Raw genomic sequence first — 20,645 nt, forward strand, 5'->3', positions numbered from 1 at the left:
ACTAGATTTTTCTTTTATAAGTAGAGAAGAAAAAACTCAGCAGAGGATCGAGATCAATAATGCTAGGGACATCTTCTGCCCAAGCACTTAACTTTAAAAGTATCTTGTTTGTGTGTATAGATGTATATGTATATAAATATATATATTGGTATTATTTAACAATATTAGTGTTTCCTATTCACAGATGAAATTTATTCATTTTCTAAGGTATAGGAATTTATGTGCTTCACTGATGAAAATAAACAATATTAGCATGCATGTTTTATCAGTTCAAAAAGTAAATGGATATTTATCTAGCAGTACAGAGATGTTCTGATTAGAAGAACAGCTAGAACTTCTCAGTCAGCTTTTTTTTCATCCACAGTAAAGAGTTTATTTTCACTGTCCTTTATATGACCACCAGAAGGCATGTACTGTTGATTTTCTGTTACTTAATAACTAATTTTAATTATTTATTTTTTTTTTTAAGGGCCAATACCTGAAGTATACCTCAAGAATACCTCAAGAGGTAGGTGCTGTCTCCAGATGAGTATGCAGGGCAGTAAAGAAATTCATACTCAAACCAACCTGAGATGACTTGAAAACAAACAAACTTTAAATAAACTAGCTTCAGATTAGTTTATTTTAATTGTAATGAATAAGCTTGTCTAGTTTTGCTGACACATAGATTTACTTCATGAGGCAAAAGGTTTTTACAACAAGATTCAAGAGAGAACTTAAGTTCAGAAATGTTTAAAAGACGAAAACATTAACCTGCAGCCTGAGTTAGGAGTAAATTCCAGCATTAGTACCCTGATTTAGCATTCTGAATCAGGCTGATAGAAACATTAAGGAGGCTCCAACTGGTAATAATGAATGCAATCAAGCTATCTCCGAGAATTATGTTTATAAATAAATGCCAATTACATGATTAGAACATCATGGTGAACTTACTTATTTAATGTCAATGTCACCACTTGATTATGAATACAACTAAGTTTTCATTATTTTTTATGTAACTGTTACACATACTTTATAGACAGTATGGCACTATCAAATTAAGAATCAAATAATTGCCTCGGGATAAGATACTTAAATTATGACACCTCAATTTGGTTAAAAAACCTTATATATTTGAACAGTATTTTAAATATTTTGTAATGTGCAGTCTCAATAGAATATAATTTGAAAATACTGCAATGCTTGCTTTGTTAGGCAATTAGAAACAATTTCTAAGGGCTTCAGTTTGCTATTGCTGAGCATGTGTGGCTTTTAAGTGCCGACTGGTGGCATTGTATCCAATCAATCAATGCATCCTGACACAGTGGCCTAACAGTTTGTTTTGTTGGCAACCAGAGCTCTCAATCTGAGATCACTAATATTCAAGTGCATTTGACTGCAACAAGCTATCACAGGTATAACTTCATAATCTTTCTAAACGTGCGGTATTTTAGCATTGTCCTGTTCAGGTTTTCTCTTGCATAACTCTCAGAATACGCTACAGAAGAGAGTAGCCTTCTAGGAAAAAAAAAAAAAAAGTGGACATTCTACTGTATTTTATTTTATTCACATTGATAAAAAAATAATGCTCAAGAAAGCTACTGGAAATTTTCTTAACTTCCTCTAAATGAAAGACTCAGCTAAAGAGAAATGGAATGATTAAATAGACAATATTTACCTAAAATCAGGGAATAGAACTATTTCAGTTCCTCCCTAAAAATAACAAAATTCCTTTATTAGAAAAAAATGAGAGGCAATTCTTAAAAAAGTCTACAGTTTAAATGTCAGCAGCCACCAGGGATACCTTCAGAGAGCATGGTGCCTGAAGCAGTCTAGACAGCAATGACCCATGGGTCAGAAAATGGTAAGTATTTTAAGCAGGGATATTTGTTAAATTCAAAGCATTTGAATTTTATTTCACTTCCAAGTAAAAATGGTAATAGAAATACATCCTTTCATGTCACTTAGGTAGGAAATATATCTAGTCATCTCTCTTTTATTTAATCAGGGGAATCCATAGGCTCAGGACTCCGCCACCTGCTGTCTGAAAAGAAGTCAGAAGCATGATCTAGAGAGACAGAACTGAGGAAAATTTTGGAGACAAGAGCAAACAAAACTTTCCATTATTTCATGTTTGAGTAGCAGAAAAATCTACCTGTGCCAAATGGGACAAAAACATTTTGAATCTGTGGAGTCCTTACCTGAGGGAATCATCATAGGAGAACACAATTTCAGATAATATGATATTGCCCGTGCAAGCTGAGACGCAAATATTAAAAACTATTTCTCCAAATAACATACAATGGGGACTTCAAGGTTTGAAAGCTTTTTAAGAAAGCTTGTATTATGACTATTATCTGATTATTAGGCCATCCATGTTGGAACAGTAACAACAACAGAGCATAAAGGAACAATATTATGCCATGGGAGCAGTGTGAATGAATGACGGACTGCATAATATTCCCTTAAAACAGTTCTCTATAGCTAATTCTCTACCGTACAGACAAAACAGCACAAAATTAAACAAACAAGAAACTAATATTTGTCATGACTGACAGGAGTTTGGAGTACCCAGATGCTAAAACAAACCATTACTGGATAAAAGATGCTGGCTACATTTCAACATTCCAGTATTCTGAAGAGTACTTAAACAAATATATATGTTAAATGCCTACCTATTCTTAAAAGTATTTACTGAAAGTGCTCCTAACACTAAACTAACACATGACAAATTAAGACAAAAATATCGTTAAGCATGCATTTGTTGAAATAAATTAAGAAGAGCACATTTTGATACAGTTTCCTTAATTTTTCCTTTATTTTTCTTGAGGTTTAGTGGAACAATTATCATTACTTTCTTAGAATACACATCACTGGAAACAACCAAGTTGTTTTCTTATACTGAGATTTTGTCTTGCCAATAGAAGTATTGCTCCATATTTCTGCCAATACATTCCTCAATGAACCCTCATTTGCTGAGAGAAATGCACTGAAATGTTTTTGTTATATATCACTGCAACAAAGAGAAAGAATCATAATAATCTTTTGAAATATGTTGTTGTTATGAAATGTTTTAAGAAACAGTGCTTGACTCAGTTTAAACAGACTAATTTGCACTTTTAAGAACCTGACAAAATAGAATGTAATTTATAAAGAGGACAAAAGGGAAGCCCCTGTCCATTTATTTGTCTCATGGTAAGAAACAACTTATCATAGGAGGTTCTGAGACATAGTACACCACATGAACCAGTGGAGAATGAAGATGAATACTATCTGCAAGATGACTTAACATTTATTAAAAAGATCTGTCTTTTTATTTTTTATATACTCTTAGTTATTAGTGTACAATGTGTCAGAGAGTAACATCATCCCTTCAAGCAGTAGATAATCAGGTAAAATAATGTGTTCATTTTCAGATTCTATAGGAAACCTTCCTAGAATGTATGTCTAATAATTTTCTGGCATACCAGAACTCTAGGGAATAGATAGACTTTATTGCTTGCCTGTGGTCATTTCACCTGGTCAGGATTATCGAATTTAATACCTTGTCACATGGCAGGGTTGACCTTGAGTGGTTTCTCAGTCACAATTAAGGTTGCCTTTGCTTGCAAAAACATTAAAGTGAAATGTAAAATGCAGCATCTGTTATTTGCATTTAAACTCTTGTGGGAAGTAAGAAACCTCTAACAAAAAATATTCCTGGATGCTAATGCGTTTATACAATTAGGAGTTCATACACTTATAAACAAACACAGCATACTTGTAAAAAAAAATAAAAATAAAACTCAAGTTTAAAGGTATGAAAATAGTGAACAGTGAGAAAATATTAAAATATATTGAAATAATTTTCAGAGAGAAAAAGAGAATCATTAAGGTAGAATTAAAATCAGTGGGAAAAGAATAGCCTGAATAAAATAGATTTAATCATAAGGTTGATTGAGATGTCCATGAAAGTTGATAATGAGTGGCAATAAGATTTATAAGTAAATTAGGTATCATAAAAAGGTGTTAATTTTTAATGAGATGAGCTCTCATTAGAGACTGAAGAGAAATCCAGACTTTTAAAGTTTTACATTTCATTTATGAAGGTTTCAGAATTTGGGTTTGTGCCTCTGTCACTTTTATAAAACTTTTTTTTTTTTTTTTTTTTTGTGGTTTCAAGGATGTCTCCTGGCTCTGTAAGTTTGCAAAATAGTCAACAAAAGGTAAGGCATTCCCTCAACATCTGTTAATCACTTCATGCCTGCATGAAGAGAATTTTACTTCTTAAAGATGTGGATACTTTTTTCTGTATAATTTATTTGGACAGTAAAAGTTCTCAGATATGTACAACAACGCCATTATTTTGCTGACCCAGATCCACGAGTAATTTGAGCATTTTTAAAAGCAAAACAACCAAAAAAAGTGTTCACTGCCCCATGCCTGTAAATCTCTTTCAAGAGGGTATTCAATGTTGTGAAATGCAAATCTACTGTATACACCTCCTGATGCCTAGACTCACTCAGACCTCTGAGTCTGTGAGGAATAGGAATTTAAGTACAACCTTGTTGGCACCGTTTCTTTATTACAGAAGAGCGTCCTGTGCCAGGCAATGGTCTGCAAGACGCTTCAAATATTCTGCATGATCCATCACAGAGCTGGAAGCTGTCATTTCCAGTACTATTAACCTACCACCACAGTCAGTGCTCGTACCTACCAAAAGAGTCTAAATCTCTTCTCTACATCCAGAACTATGGCAAATAAGAGTACAGATGCTCAATAAGTTGCTATAGCTGAAGAAGTTAATATGGAGCTGAGCTTCAGTAATCAACTATAAGCACTTTTTCCTGTTCCCAGCCTTTTTTACTTAATCTCTCAATTCTTAATGCACACATACAGTCAGTTATTGTGGCCCAGACAAAGTGACATAACTGGATGTGGATGAGAAACTGTAACTTCTCTAGTCACTTTTCAGGAAATATGTCATAAATATAAAAACAAAAAGAAGCTATAGCTTCCCATTCTGGAAGTTGAAGACCTCATCAACAAAATATTAGCTCCCATTATGCATCCTTCAACAAACAAGTAAGAAATATATAAGAAAATCAGAAGAAAAACAAACACAACCCAAGGAATAAAAGAGATCGTTGACAAAATAAAAAATAAAAAATCCTGTTACATACTCTCTAAGACAATGATAATAATTATAGTCATTATAGCCATAAGAAAGGAGCAAGAACATAAAATCTTGGTGGTCAGAATATGACTGTGCTGAAAGTGGGTGGCCAAAGACTAGCACTATACATAGAAGGTGCCATAACACAACATTCATCTGCCTCTCCCCCAGACCCTAGAGCTGGACAGACAAACAGCAGTTATCAGTGTATATCAGTACTCACAGCAGTGCAGAATGATACATGAGAAATGATGCATTTGTAGCTCATCTCCTCAGTAGGGATGGAGAAGGGCCTGGACAGAGCTTTCTTCACATATTGCAATGGACTGCAGGAGGGAAAACCAGAAAACATTACGTTAACATTCTGAAGAGAGATGCATAATGGGATTTACAATGTAGGCAATTCATGCAACATGTAATACATATATGTAAATATAATTGCTAAATCAGATAGAAAAATAACATTTGCCAATTAACTTGGGCCTATTCCTGCAACATCTGTAGTACTGTTACAAACTTGGCTTTGAAGTCACAGTGTATGTAGTGAGAATATCAATAGATCTCAGCACTCTGTACAGTGGTATATCCACCTTATTTTTCTACAAAGATAAAAGATATTGTAAAGCATTAACAAAACCTATAAAAGTTTTAAAGAGACATATTGTGAAAACACTTTATTATTATTATTCAGTAAAAAATCTTCACCATTTAAATTGGATTTAAGAAACAAATTACTGTCTTTACCAAACTGCTGACTCTCTTTACCATATCCCGGTCTTATGCACATTAGCTATTTTCTGATATTAACATGCTATGCTGTTTCACTACCTATTGCAGTGTCAATACTAGTGTCTGTATTCTGGTGTTAAATGAAGACATTTCCTCAAAAAAACAGTATCTGTGGTTATTATTATTACCAGATTAACCTAAAGCATTGCACAATTGGTTTACAGGCCTAGTTACTATTATTAGTAGACTTAAAGATATCCTGTTCAAATGTTCCATCAAGCTCTACTAAAACTACTTGTCAAAATACATGCAAATACGCATGCAGATTTGCATGGCTGAAGATAACATGTCTGTCTTGAAGCATGCAGGTGTCAGGTTTTTCCGTAAGCATATGGCCAACTGGGTGCATCAGAAACATTAGTCAAAACAGAAATACCTGGATATATGTAGCATATTACATATATTAAATCTTTGTAATATGTCTGTATTAATTAAGTGTAACACTAGCCATAGATATATTGTATTCTGTGGTAGTCCTTCACAGAGGAACCACTGAAACATAATCTCCCACATGCAATGCAAGATGAAGAGTTAGTAGATTTGGCATCAATTTTCTGTCTTTATTTCCTTTTTTTTTTTTTTTTTCCCTGACTTATCTATATACTAAGGCATACATCAACCTCAAACAGAAAAAAAATATATTATTAGAGTCAACCAAAGTAAAGCACAACAAACACAGTTTTATTTTTAGATGTAGAAGGAAGGTTGATATAGAGTGCACAGAAAATTAATTTTATGAATACAATCTATGAAGGTAAATTTTACATTTTAAAACTAAGCTATCTGACTCTTAGTCTGCATGAGGCACAAATGTGCACTAGGACTATGATGAGAACAAACACCGAACAGCAAAGGTGACCTTTATCACAGCCCTTCAAAATTCCATCACAGAAGAGGACTAGATCAAAGAGCAAAATCTAAGTCATGCAAAGTATGGCTGTTCTTTTTTCTCTTCTACTTCTACAGTAAATAGTATTGGCCTCTATATATTCATCTTATTGATCTTTTAATGATATGCACAGAAAAGTAATTCCCCAATGTTCACTCTGTCACTGTGACTAATCATTTTCTCCCTTCTCTAGATTTTACACCTTGAGGAAACAGTTGCATCAACGATGCTTTCCATTAAACTGCACCACAGATGTCGAGGTACACATTAATGGCCGGGTAAACCTTATAAGTAGTAATAATTCCATTTAAAACAATAATCAATAAGAATCTGGAAATAGAGTATAAATTTGACTATTTTAAGTAATCTCCTGCACCCATATAAATTGCAATACTAACTTATTCATCTCATTTTTTTCCTAAGTTCTTAAATGAATTGTTTGTTTTATGCCTTCATTCTTATGGGTCATTTCAATGATCATACAAATGTAGCTGTAAAACTGGATCTATAAGGAAGGTGTCAGATTTTCACAATATGAAAAGCTATAGCTTTTTTTGGATGTTGTGCTTCAGTAAAAAGTAAGCTGAAATGAAATTTGAAGTATGGTGTACTTCCTTAAAAGTAAACTATGTGGGAGGCTGCCTGAAAAGTAGCATGTTTCCAGATTATTGGAATATGCTCAGTTTTATTCTAGGATACTGAAAGAATTGGCCAAAACAATTTATCAGTTGTTTATAGTCATCTCTGGGGACTAGAGATGACTAGAAGATGGAAAGTGGGTGAACAAAGCACCTGTATTAAAAAAGACAGAGAAGGAGAAAGAAAGAAAAAAAAAAAAAAAAAAAAAGAGAGAAATTATGGGCCAGAGAGCTAACTTCAGTTCCAAAATTTCTGCAATAAATTTTCCATCTACTTGTAACCATTCAGAAATTAGCACAAAAAAAAAAAAAAAAGAAAAAAAGAAAAAAAAAAAAAGCAAGAGTATAGATCTGTAAACACCTAAGTCAAACCAAATTTGAAATTTAATTTCCTTCTGCAACATGGTAGTGGAGCTTCTACATTTAAAAGACAGGAAATGAACCTTCTTACATCCTGATTTTATGAAAGTTTTAACAGCATCTCACTTGACATTAGCATAAATACTTTACAAGCACACTGGTAAAACAGGTAAAACAGCAAAAATGCAGGTGCAAAAATTGGCTGAATAACTTTATTCTGAAACTAGTTTTTCATAGTTTGTTAACCAAAGACAAAGGAGGCTGACCTGTCAGAAATTCATGTGGCTTGGGATTTGTCCAGCCTTTTTATTAATAATACTATTGACTTAGACAAGAGTGTATTTGCCAAAGCTGAGGATGGCATGAAAGTGGGAAGGACTGCAAGGATGCAATAGAATTCCAAATTATCTTTACAAACTGAAGATTTGTGTAAACTGGGGGAAAAAAAAAAAATGAAGAGGTGTAAAATATAATATATGAAAAGGAACATCAGCTGCACTAACCCAAGATGAGAAGTGACTATTTAGACCACTTCTCCTAAATAAATAAATAAATAAATAAATAATAGAAGGAATTGGAATTGATCACATGCTGATATGAATGAAAAAAAAAGCCATAAACATCATGTTGTTTAGACCTAATCCAATGAATGTCTAAAAGCAGAACAGCTGAGAAACATAGATCAGTGTATTTCTGGTCTCAAAAACATTTCTCAGTCTAATATGAGTACAGCCCTTCAAGAAAGAAGCCTAAACAGAAAGATGAGAATACAAATGACTTAAGATGTAGAAAACACAACATATAAACAACAGTAAAAGAAGTAGGAACCCTGAAAGTTAAGAGTAGGAGAGGGAATGGCAATCCCAACCCTTAGAACTCTTTTTTTTTTTTTTTTTTTTTTTTTTATGTACTGTCGTTTCCACTGGAGCTCAATCATGGGTTTCCTATGCATCTAAGTCAGTCTCCCAGCAGGACACCCTCTCCTGAATATCATGATGGATCATTCTTGCATTTGGCAGAGGTCGTTCTTAAAGACCTGCCTACTTTCATAAGCTCCTTCACCTTTCAGAGGTGCCTCTTATAAGATCCCACTTTCTAATTCCCTGAGTAAGCCAAAGCCTGCCTGCCTGAAGTGCAGGGTCTGTACTAAGGATCTTGAGCTCCACTATTTCCTGATAACTGTAACCAAGGTCACAACCAATTATTACAGCCAGTTCTCCCTAGAATAGCTATAACTGACCCTGCCTCAGAACAAAGTGAAGAATCAAGTGACCTCTCATATTTTCTGAGTTTCTGTGAGTCAGGAGTGTAATACATGAATACATCAGGAGTATTCGAAGGCTCTTCCTATGATCACAGAAGCCTTGATTGTGGCATAAAGGCATGAACAACAGATTTATGCTGGCATTCTGTTAGGGAGCATTCTATCTGAATGACAGTGTTCACATGATCTCAAACCTGCAGCATCTGTATACTGCTGTTCTATTTTGAGTTATGAAGCTCAAACACTAAGAGCAACTTGATAACCTCTGTTGCCAAGTACGGAGAGCTCAGCTTGGGTATCTGTAAGATATTCATCTTTTCCCATTTTTTAAAGGGAATTGTGAAGTTCTACTTTAATCACATGTAGGCTAACAAAGAAGTGAGAAAGTTGTTGTTTCTGGTATGCTTTCTAATGTCTGTACCTAGCCCAAAGAAATACCTTAGTAGTAAATGTAAATGTTCTCTTTACTGTCATAAATCACTGTACAGGAGTCCTTAAAGTATTTGTAAGGAGAAACAAGGACAGCACTGGTGAGTACTCATGAAATTCTCATTCATGCTTTCAAGACCTAATAGTGTATGCTAAAATCTTAGCTAAAAATATAAGTTACGCATGTGCTAAAATCTAGAAGATAGGTATAGAGTACTTTAATACTTTTGTAACTGATAATTTGATATCTTGTGGATTAAATTATTCACAACTCTTTTGTTAAAAAAATAAAATAAAATTACAGACAATCTGCTGTTCTCTGTCAGTCACTGCCAAATTAAAAGTTTGTTCATATAGAAACTACTTTGATGTACAGTAGCACCTGAAATATAATGAACAACATTCCTCAAACTTCAAAGATAAAATCAGAGGTATATAAAATACAGAAAAAAAAAAAAAAAACATCTGAACACAGAGATGCATTTCTTTCACTTATTGAGGGAACACGTATTTTCCAGCAGAATACTGACAGTACTCAAAGAATGGCAATCATATTAATTTTATAAATAACTTCTGAAGCAAATTGAGGAAAAAAAAATATGTCAATAATTGGAATATTGTATTCACTGGGTAGAATTTTCACCAGTCATGACAAGGCTGTTACAACTATGACCTTGCCGAGTAAGTGGCATTGTATACTTTGCATACACCAATTATGAGAAACAACTTGATCAGAGATACTTAGAAACTGACACTAATGCAAATAATTATGAGAAAGTAATCAACTTTATTCTCTAAAATCTGGAATTTTAATCTTATTTGCAGAGCTACTGAAAGTGTAGCATGTAATTGGACTTCAATGGTGATTTCCTGAACGTACTAAGACATAGATACCCCTATTCTACGTAGTACTTATTTGTGTAACTTCTGTCAGTTTATTGTTAGATGCAACATTTAAATCCCAATTAAATTTAACACCAGGGTTGAATATGGACCCGTGGCATTGTGTTCATGCCTATATTGTCAACATATTTTCTCCAGTATGCAAATAGAAGGGTAAACTTGCAGCAGCACAGGACAACCGTACTCCATAGTTTCACAGAAGAGTGCTTCCTCTCTACCATCACGTGAGTGCCTTTTCAGTCAAGTTTTTAATTAATGCATTTTTATTCTTCAACACTACTTGGCAGGGCAAGTGCTCAAGTCCCGTGAATGAGATTACCACAAGCAACTACATTTGAGCTTGTTACTTGACAGAACTATGCCAGCCTCCACATCCAAAACAATGCCTGATACTAAGTTCCATTTTCTTTTACTAGAAGGATGTGCAAATTTTAAATATTTTCTCCTTTAAACACTAGAATAAAGTGGCTCTCTTGTCCCCCTCTCAATAAAATTTACTAACTGTCTTTGAAGACCAGAGGATTCCAGTTACTTCTGAGTGTTCAACAGTGAGATCCAGGATCATTTTTTTCCCCCCAATTCCTTTTCTCTAGCAACTAGACTTCAAGGGTGCATCTACATAAGAATTTCATTGGTGTCAGGAGTATGTTTTTGAGGTACACTTCTAAATTGCCCCTATTTGCTATGCTACATTCTTTGAATTGTACAGAGGGCTTTTAGATCAAGCAAGTGGTAAAATGACGCTAGCTGCTAATGGACATTTAGGCCATGCAAACAGATCAATTAAGTCCAAAGTGCAACTCCAAAATTCACATAGTGTGGATGTCAGGTTCTCTGCATCATCTGATTAGCTCTGTGGAGCAACAGAGGAGTTCATGCAAATTTATGCTGTCAAGGCATCACAGTACTTGCCAATGCAGACAGTCATATAGTCTGGGTTACAAAAGCCTACAGAAGTCACTAATAATTTTAAGTATTCATTGTCATCCATACAGAACATGAATTTAAAGAAATGTTTGGAGTTCCATTGATACAGATCATATGAGGATTATCCAATTATTAAAAAAATGGCAAGACTTTCAACAATTTATTACATGTAATGATCTGTGTATTTAATCTGGTTGTCTGAAAGGTACTTGAAACTGTTGCATATATTTAACTCTGGAAAAAAAAATAATAAACAAACAAAACAAATCAAAAACCAAATATCTTGACCAAGCAACTTACAGAAAGTTTTGAGCTGCATTGTGATTTTGGTCTCATATACGAAATGCAGTTCAATAAGAAAGTCAGTTACAGAAAAATGTATGCTGAAAAAAAAAAAAAAAAAAAAAGGTTTTATACTATTTTTCATCTTCTTGAAATTGGAAAGTATTAAAGGTCATAAACCTGATTTTGGGCATTGCGGTTGATCTGCAGCCAACAGGTAAACTCTGTCCCTAACCCTTCAAAACCCTTTGAAGAGTTTACCATTTGTGAGAAACTGGAAAATACTTCATTAAGTATGATAGCATTTTTATTCTCTTATGAATGAATTAGGTGTCATACCCTAAACATAACCTTATAATTTTAGAATAGAAGCCTTAAAAATGTATCCAGAGCATCCATGCCACATACGAGGGAAAAAGATTCGGGTAAAAATGCACTTGTGCAAAAAGAGGAAGAAAATGCAAAATCAGTGGCCATAGTCACTTCATACATGTGAAAAGCCAACAAATAAAACCCATAAAAATGAAAAATAAATCAGGTAAGGGACACGTAAGCTGTTAAGAACCAAGAGCAAATTCTCAGCTTCACTGAAGTCATTTTGAGTTTTGTCAGACACCTCAAGGTTTCTAAGGTGAAGAGATATTTGAAAACATAATTAAACCCACAAGCTCACTTTCACTCATCTCGCAATTTAAATTCCTTTCCTGGAAAGATAATGGTTTGTAAGGAAAGGCCTAGTCTTTAAGACTGCTCCAACATGCCTAGTACATTTAACTGTCAGTCACTTCCTCATTGCAAATATTAAAACTTACTATGAAAGATCTAGCACATTTTAGTGAGTAAATGTGTCACGTATTTATGTTTGTGCTCTCAGGTCTAGTTAAGCTACAGTAATGCAAATGATAAAAATTAAAATGGCATTAAATGCTTTAAAGGCTGCTCATATTTAACAAATAACTAACATCCTTTAAGTTTTGCTGTCTACAATCCCAGGGCCGTGGAGAATTCTGAACTAATGTGTCACTGGCTTCTCTGTGCAGACGGAAACCTAGTGGCAATTGAAATACATAATAAAAGGTAGTATCAGTTCTGTTTCAGAAGAAAAAGAAATCATACCTGGAAAGAAAAATAACACCAAGGTTTGATAGTAGGAGTGTGATATGAAGGTATTGAAACACCATTCTAGTTCTTATTCATCAGGGCTTTTAGACTTTACAGTCTACAAATAACTAATACTTCCACCAGCGATCTTCCTGGGGTTCATACCTCAAGAACTACAATAGAGTTATGTTTTTCAGTGAGAATTTGACACCAGAAATTGTGAAACTAAGGACAAAAGGTACCAAGAGGTATAAATGACCTTTTATCTCTGCTTAGAAAGCTTAAAGAAAGCTCTTAAGGTTAACTCCATGTATTTTTTTCTGTAGTTTTAATTGGTTAGTTTCCTTGTGTACACGCAACTATGGTTCACTCATTAACTGGCTCACTAAGATTAACTAAAGACTAATAGAATATCTAAAAATATCCTGTCACTACCCTGTACTGAAGTCCAATATTGAAGTCCAATAGCAAAAAGCAATTGGCTTCTTGCAGGGTCATTTAAAGATCTCAAGAAAAGGATGCTATTTTAACCTACACTGTTCACTGTCTTAATGTGGCCTTCCAGTCAACATGTTCCATATTTAAAATATACCACTAATCAAATAACTTATCCATGCTAAAAATAATTACAAGATCTATTTATATATAATAAAATTGAGCTCCTCTTCTTTTCAGTTTGAGAACTATAACTTGGAAAATGTTTAGCTTTTACTTAAAATAAATAAGTAAATAAAGGTTTGTGTACACACACACACAAATCCCTATTTCTTAAAATCTTTACCTCAAGGATGAGACAATCATCAAAGAATAACATGGGAATGGGGGCCCTGCTATTTGAATAGCTTTGCATTTCCAATCTTTCCATTTTTTAATTTTACCTTTATTTATTTATTTATTTTTATGTAACATTGGCTTAGAACATCCAGGCTAACACTGTGTTCACAGAGAAAATTAGAATACTATCTAATGGTCTCTTTCCCTTTAATTACCAGTTAGATAATTATAATTCTAGTTTTAGATCTCTGCATGTAATAATTTTCATTTCCATCTCAATAGAAATGAGGAAGAGAAGCTTGCAGAGACTGGAATATATAAGATTTTATAAATCACAAATCAATTTCTAGATTACAGTTTCCTTTGATTTAGGCATATCAAAGGGCAATCTATTCCTTAATGAAAGCAATAAAAGAATGTTATATCAATAGAAAATCTATTTTTGGCATTACATACAATTTATATTAGGGGAAAAATATCCTAAGTGTTTTGTTAAGGATTCTGCTGAAAGGATTAAACAAAAAACAAAACCAGTAGTTTGTGGAATGCAGAAGACTAAGATTCATACCTGTTTTCTTATTAGGTCTTTAGCTAAAGAGATGCTGGTGAAGCTGTAAAAGGTTCTTGTCTAAAGTTTATATTGCCTTTGAGTTCTACTTCCAACTCAAATAAAAGGCACTGAACACTTTTCTGGGAACACCAACATCTCATCACAACTATTTGGCAGGTTAGAAACTGTTAGACTTGCCAAAAAAATTGTCTTCTATAAGGAAAACCCTTTCCTCTCAGGAACAGCAAATATTTTCATTTGGAATAGAGGAAATACCCAAGCCATAAACCTGGCACAAAATAAACTGTGGTAGATGTATGCCTATCTGAAAGCATCAGAAATGAAAGTGCATTAAAAGGTAAGTAGATATATAAAAATCCAGTTCAGTCATATCTTCTTTAGGAGCAGATCTGCATGTACAGCATCTTTAAAATCAGAACAGCTTCATTTTCCGCACCTCATGCATGTGGTCTTGTAACATCTGATCTTCAAGATCAGAATAACTGGTCAGGCTGTGGAACAGTGTGCAGAAAGGGATTAGTACATTACATTAAGTAGCATGTACAATATAAGAACATGTTTTCCCATCTCAAAAACATTTTTGAGATGAGAAAACACATTCCTGTTGCATGCTCACCTGTAACTCAGTCTGATCTCTCATTCACAATCAGTTCTAATACAGAACAAAACAAAGTAAGACATTTTTGAGCCTACAACTGTGTCACACCAAAAATACACTGAAAATTCAGGGCATATTCTTCCCTGAAAAGAAAAACAAAACAAAACAAACGAAAAACACAGGATTTTGTTTTCCTTGAGGCCAGGAATTCCTCTTTTTATTTCACAATTTACACCTCCTTAGTAAGTTGTTTGGAAAATTGACTAGCTGAGCATAAAGGAAGGGGGATTTCATGCACTTCCAAAGATATAATTCATCCTGAAAAGAACATTTTTCTAAGCAAACAATGGAAGCCATATGAAAGTAGGGCATGACTGTTTTATGAATCAAACTGATACCAATGTAACTGTGCAACTGTTCTTCACTGTTTCAGATGCTGTGTTTTTACTTCACTGTTTTGGCCTTCTTTTTCACCATGTGAGACAAATATAAGAATTATTTCCCTGATGGATGATATCATGCATAGACTCAAAATAACTGCCACTGACATTTTATAAGTGCAGTCTGGAAAAACATGGTACTGACTCCAGAAGGAATGCAATAGAAAAATCCTCTGCTAGTGCCCTAGGCTGAAATTCACCATAATCCTGTAAGCACCCAGCCCAAGGAAAGGTAGATATAATGCACCAGCACATTTAAACAGCAATGTTTTATACCCAGTTTTCATTTATATAAAATAATCGCATATTGTGCAGGACATCAGTTGCACCACTTACCATGAGCTGATCAGGCCTACAGAAATCATACAATGAAGACTGGTAGTTTGACATTGGATTTTGTTTACAGTATATCCTGTTAATTTTTCAGTCTGTTCAATAATAAACAGTGGAAACTATGAAAGCAGACCATGTCTTTAACTTCTGCCTGCTGATTCACTATGTTTAGAAATCACAGGAAATTGTATTTATCTCTTCCCTATGAGCCATTATTCCCAATGTTGAAGCTATTTGCTCTGAGTACAAGACTAACATGTGTATCTGTCAACAAAATGGGTCACCTCTATACTCTTCTATATTTTCTTTAGTTGAAATCAATAAAGAAGAAATCAGAAACATCAGACACTGGAGGGCAGGAATGATGAAGTGCTTAACATTGTTCCCTGATGTCTGTATCCCTAGACACACGGCAGGTTCACAATTATCTTATCACTTTTCACATTTTACCTGCTTGTGCATCCACTAGCCCTTCTAACTATTTTTCATGCTAAGACTTTTTTTTTTTTAGTTTAGAGGTTATGAACAACAATGCTAAAACAGATAATTTATTTAATTGTAATGCTTTGCATAACTTTAATATACAAATATCATAGCTTCTGATTACATCTCCCTGGACATATCAAACACACAAATTACATTGCAAGGAAAAAAAAAAAACAAAACAAAACAACAAAACTGTAATCAAAGCAGTGTTAATGCTATTGTAACTAATGTGCAACATTTTCATTAACAGATATATGAAGGAGGGATTATAATTACTTCACTCTGAAAATAAGTACTGTAAATATTTTATGTTTTTCTAATCATTTAAGAGACAATACTTTATGACCTAGAAGAAAAGCCAAGTTTGGTCTTCCAGCATCAACATCATACAACATATAGGGGAATGAAATATAAATCAGTAGGAATGCAAAGTAGACAAAGCAGTAGTAAAATCACAAAAACTGTAAAGGAGACAAATTTTCCCCTGCCAGAATGCATCTCCCGAATATGCCTTGACTGCAAGGTCATCAACTTCAGATAGAACCTTGAAGTATTATTCACTGGCATTGATGTCACTAGAGATGATTAACCTGCTAACTGATTATGACACCTAGTAAGGCATAGAGGTAAATTTCAAGTTTACTAGGTGACTAAAATAGAATATTTATGGATGCTGTTCAAAAACCCAGTAGAAAACAGTATATATCAGTATGCTTCACTAAAATGAGAAAAGTAGAATGTATATAGAGAACATTTTCTGGCTTACTATTAATTTTGTCCTATTTTTACCGTAGTAGGAAACCCTCAAGAAAGTAACAGGATAGTCCTGGCAGAGAGGCACATTCAAATTTTATGCAAATTATGCAGATCTCTCAGGGCTCAGGATCAAAATCTCACCTTCAATCAATAATTCCAAAATCTGGACCTGGATTTCAAAGTAGTCAAAATATCAGAGGGGTTTTGCAGTATGCATTTTGACTTAGAGTTATCTCAATGCACGTTGAAAACCTGGGGGAAAAAACATGATATTTAAAGTGTGTGGTCTGGTGCATACAGAGCTGTGAGGTGTTGTGACTTGCTGTACACAACTTACAAGACCTGGTCGTATTTTGAAATGGCCATCAGTATGGCAATGTCCACGTATACAGGATTGTAACTCAAGGCAGTATTAGGTGTCAAAGTAAAAAAAAAAAAAACAAACAAAAAACCATGGTAATTTCAAAAGAGGCATAAGACATTCTACAGATTTCTGACAAAGTCAAAGCACAGTAAAATGAGTATTCTTGCTATTGTTGTGAGGCAAGTTCAACCCCCCTTTAGTGAATGTGACAGCAATCATCAAAACACAATTAGCATTACACAATTCTGTAAATAGCAAATAAACTTCTTACAAGCAGGAAACAACAAAAAGCTGTTACAACGGCAGCACTGTTTAAAACACAATAACAAAAGCAGAAGGTGTCACAGCAGCACCTGAGCACATTGGACTCTGGCTCTGTAACATAGGGTCGCCTACATAGGACCTATGCACAGATTTCTAGATATTTTTCTCTACAAGTGAAAGAAAACGAAATTGACCATAAAAAAAAAAAAAAAAAGTCACAAATGTACATGTAAAATGTCTTTTTCTTAATATTCTCTTCTTACCATGAAAGCTAGATACTGGTACTACTACATTGGGAGTGATGGTCACTACCACACTGTAGTTTCTCCTCCTCAGATGAAAGATTTTTGTTGTTTGAAATGGATAGGTTTTAAACTATTCCATGAAATGCACATGGAGCTTAGCAAACTCCCCTGCTCATGTTCTTTTCTCGAGAGGAGGTGTTATAATCAACGAGCTAAAAAGACACAAATGAAACCAGACAAGTCTCAAATTTTCAGTACAAAAAAAAGTCAGAATGATGGTGACTGTCAAGCCTCTGCTTGCCTTCTGATGGCCCCCACTCATTTTCCTGAAGAATCTGTAAAAACCAAACTCCTTCTATTAATATCTTCAAATTGGACAATATAATAAACTCTACCTGAAGAGACTGTGCTCTGAAACTTCTAGAGCGTATTTGGATGGATTCTTACCCAAATTCGGACCTACTTTTAAAGATATTTGTAAAATATTGACAAAAGATTTAGAATCATCATCTCATGGAGGTCCAGTGTTCTTTGTGTCTGTAAGAAATCCCTAAAATAGTGTAAAATTTACCTGGTTCCCAATGAAGGGTTGAGGTCCTAATTTCCTACTCTTATTAACAGCTTAGATGAAGGAGGAAGATTTAAATAGTATCAAAGGAAGATTTTTGGCAAATACTTTAAGGAATATCTGCTATTTGCTAATAGGCATTAAAACAATTAAATTAGTGGTGGTAAGTTAGTCATTCCATACAATTTAAGATCAGCCTGTGATATATTTGTTTAAATTTAAATTTAACAAATTTCATAGTGAGGTGTTTGATAACCCATGCCTGTGAACATTCAAGAGGCATTTGGATAACGCCCTCAATAACATGCTTTAACTTTCAGTTAGCCCTGAAGTAGTCAGGCAGTTGGACTCAATCTTTGTAGGTCTCTTCCAATTGAACTAATCTATTTTATTCTATTCTAAACTCTGTGCTTGTAGTTCTACGTGACAGAATGTTAACCTTTTACAGGCTTCAGGCAGTCCTTAAAAAGATGATTTAACCAAAAGTATCGAGCAATTACTTCTTTTATTAGGTACTAGTAATTGCATTTTCTTACTTTCATAAATACTTGCTGTACATGAATTCTCCTGTTTTATATCCTAAGCAGTTTACAGGAAGTTTAAAATGATATTTTGTGTGGCTTACATTTTCTTTAATTTTGTATGCTTTTTTCATTTTTCTTGGTATCTGGTGAGGTGTCCAGAAACAAAATAGTGCGAGTTTGATGTTCATATAATTAGTACATTGCTGCTGCTAGTCTCACAAGTAGAAATGCACTTGAGAGTTGTGATAAGTTTGGGTTGGTGTTGTTTTGCTTCCCTAACAAACCAGTGAAAATACGTCTTACCACTATGGCCATTGCAGTGTATACATTATTCCAGAAAACTTGATATGATGAACTTTCAAATTCTTTTTTGGGGGTAAAGACTGTCAGAACTTTCAGTTAAAGATTTTGACCCACTTACATGCCCACACCTAACCTCCAGCTCACTATTTACCATGGGAAAAGCATTCACAGCATCCATCAACCCTTCTCAATAATAACAACAACAACAATAATTATTATTATTTATACAGTATTGCTTAAGTTGGTTTCTTAGCAATAGCTATACCTACACAGCATGGTGGAGCTCAGGAGAGCACTGTTGGTTTCCCTTTAGACATGCTGCTCTGGCTCACGTTATGGTGTGAAAGAGCTCAGATACATAGCCATAGCTTTGAATCTGAGCTCTCAGTCCCATTTCTCTTATTTTTTGGGGGGTGGCTTGTGATGTGTTTTTTGAGTGTTTTTATACTTCCCATTTAGCTTCAGTGAAAAAATAATATTCTCATTAAATTGTCATATATGAGTTGGCATTATTAGAGAGATGTACCAGAGGAAAAAAAAAATAATAAAAAAAAATCAATGGCAATGGTGGGGTTACATTTTGAAAGATTCTTTAACATATCCTTCTTGGTAGTATTCAACACCAATTGCCAGGGGAACAAAATAGAAATAAATGCTTCTGAACCATAGAGAGAACCAAGGGTAGACTTTTAAAAGTATTGAATACTTTAAAATTGTATTTAGTCTAGTGGGATTTTTCAACACTAAAACATATAATTCCCAGTTGTCCAAATGTATTTGAAAATCCTTCCAGGGGTCCAGAACTAAATACTTGGATGGCTTTAATAGCTCAGTCTCAAAACTACAAACTTCAGCATACTGGAAGAAAAAAATGATTAGAAACATATTGCAGTGCACTTTTCATCTGACAAGAAAAGTGGTTAAAATATCTCAAAAAGATGCAGATGTCAAACATTAATCATAACCAATACATACTGCTATGGTCCAGTAACTGTCGGTACTTAATTTCAACAAAATCACAATCCTCTCTCAACCTTTCCTATGTGGCTGTGTAAACATGACAGCAACTTTAAATCTTGTTGACAGTGACTTCCATACCTGTCAGTGGGCAGTCAGCTGCAGTTCAAACAGTGCTGCAGAGAAAAGCACTTCCTAATTCCAACCCTGGGAAAAAAACCTCAACAATGTACTTTGGGACACAGTTGAATACTAAGTCAAAAATGTCACTGCTTTACAAGCAATTAATCAATTAAAATTATGGCTATGAAGCTCTGAACAAAGGTTAATTAGAACAAGAAAATCAACTGCATTTTGAAGCAGGACAGAATACTTTTTCAGCTACCTCTGAAGATAATTAAATCAAATGTAAAAATCACAAGTTTAAGCAAGGAATATCTTCAGCAGTATGCCCAGATTATCACAACAGTTAGGAATATAATAGACAAATAAGTACTTGCATATATGTTATCCATACCTGCCTACATACATAAAAATTATCATCTCAAAATGCTGTTAACAAACTGAATTTCAACCATGATTTCCATTGTCATTACTCTAGGCAGATTTATCTGAGAAGTCTGAGAAGAGACAAAAAAGTAGAAATAAATGCTACCTAGATTCATCAGTCATCCCATCAAGTTCTTTTCCTTGAATTATTTTGAATACCTTACATTATTTCACTGAGTACAATCAGAGTTTTATTA

At 34.1% G+C, this 20,645-nt stretch overlaps 1 long non-coding RNA gene across 2 annotated transcripts in view; it reads right to left on the reverse strand.

Annotated features, from left to right (window-relative positions):
• The window catches only part of LOC119717642 (uncharacterized), a 550,393-nt gene that overhangs the window by 216,232 nt on the left and 313,516 nt on the right, over positions 1–20,645 (reverse strand). For both annotated transcript variants that reach the window (XR_011811091.1, XR_005267607.2), the window contains exon 7: positions 5,358–5,460. This is a non-coding gene — a long non-coding RNA (uncharacterized lncRNA). The remainder of the gene's footprint in view (positions 1–5,357; positions 5,461–20,645) is intronic.

The sequence above is a fragment of the Anas platyrhynchos genome, chromosome 8 (genome assembly GCF_047663525.1).
Source record: "Anas platyrhynchos isolate ZD024472 breed Pekin duck chromosome 8, IASCAAS_PekinDuck_T2T, whole genome shotgun sequence".
NCBI lineage: Eukaryota > Metazoa > Chordata > Aves > Anseriformes > Anatidae > Anas > Anas platyrhynchos.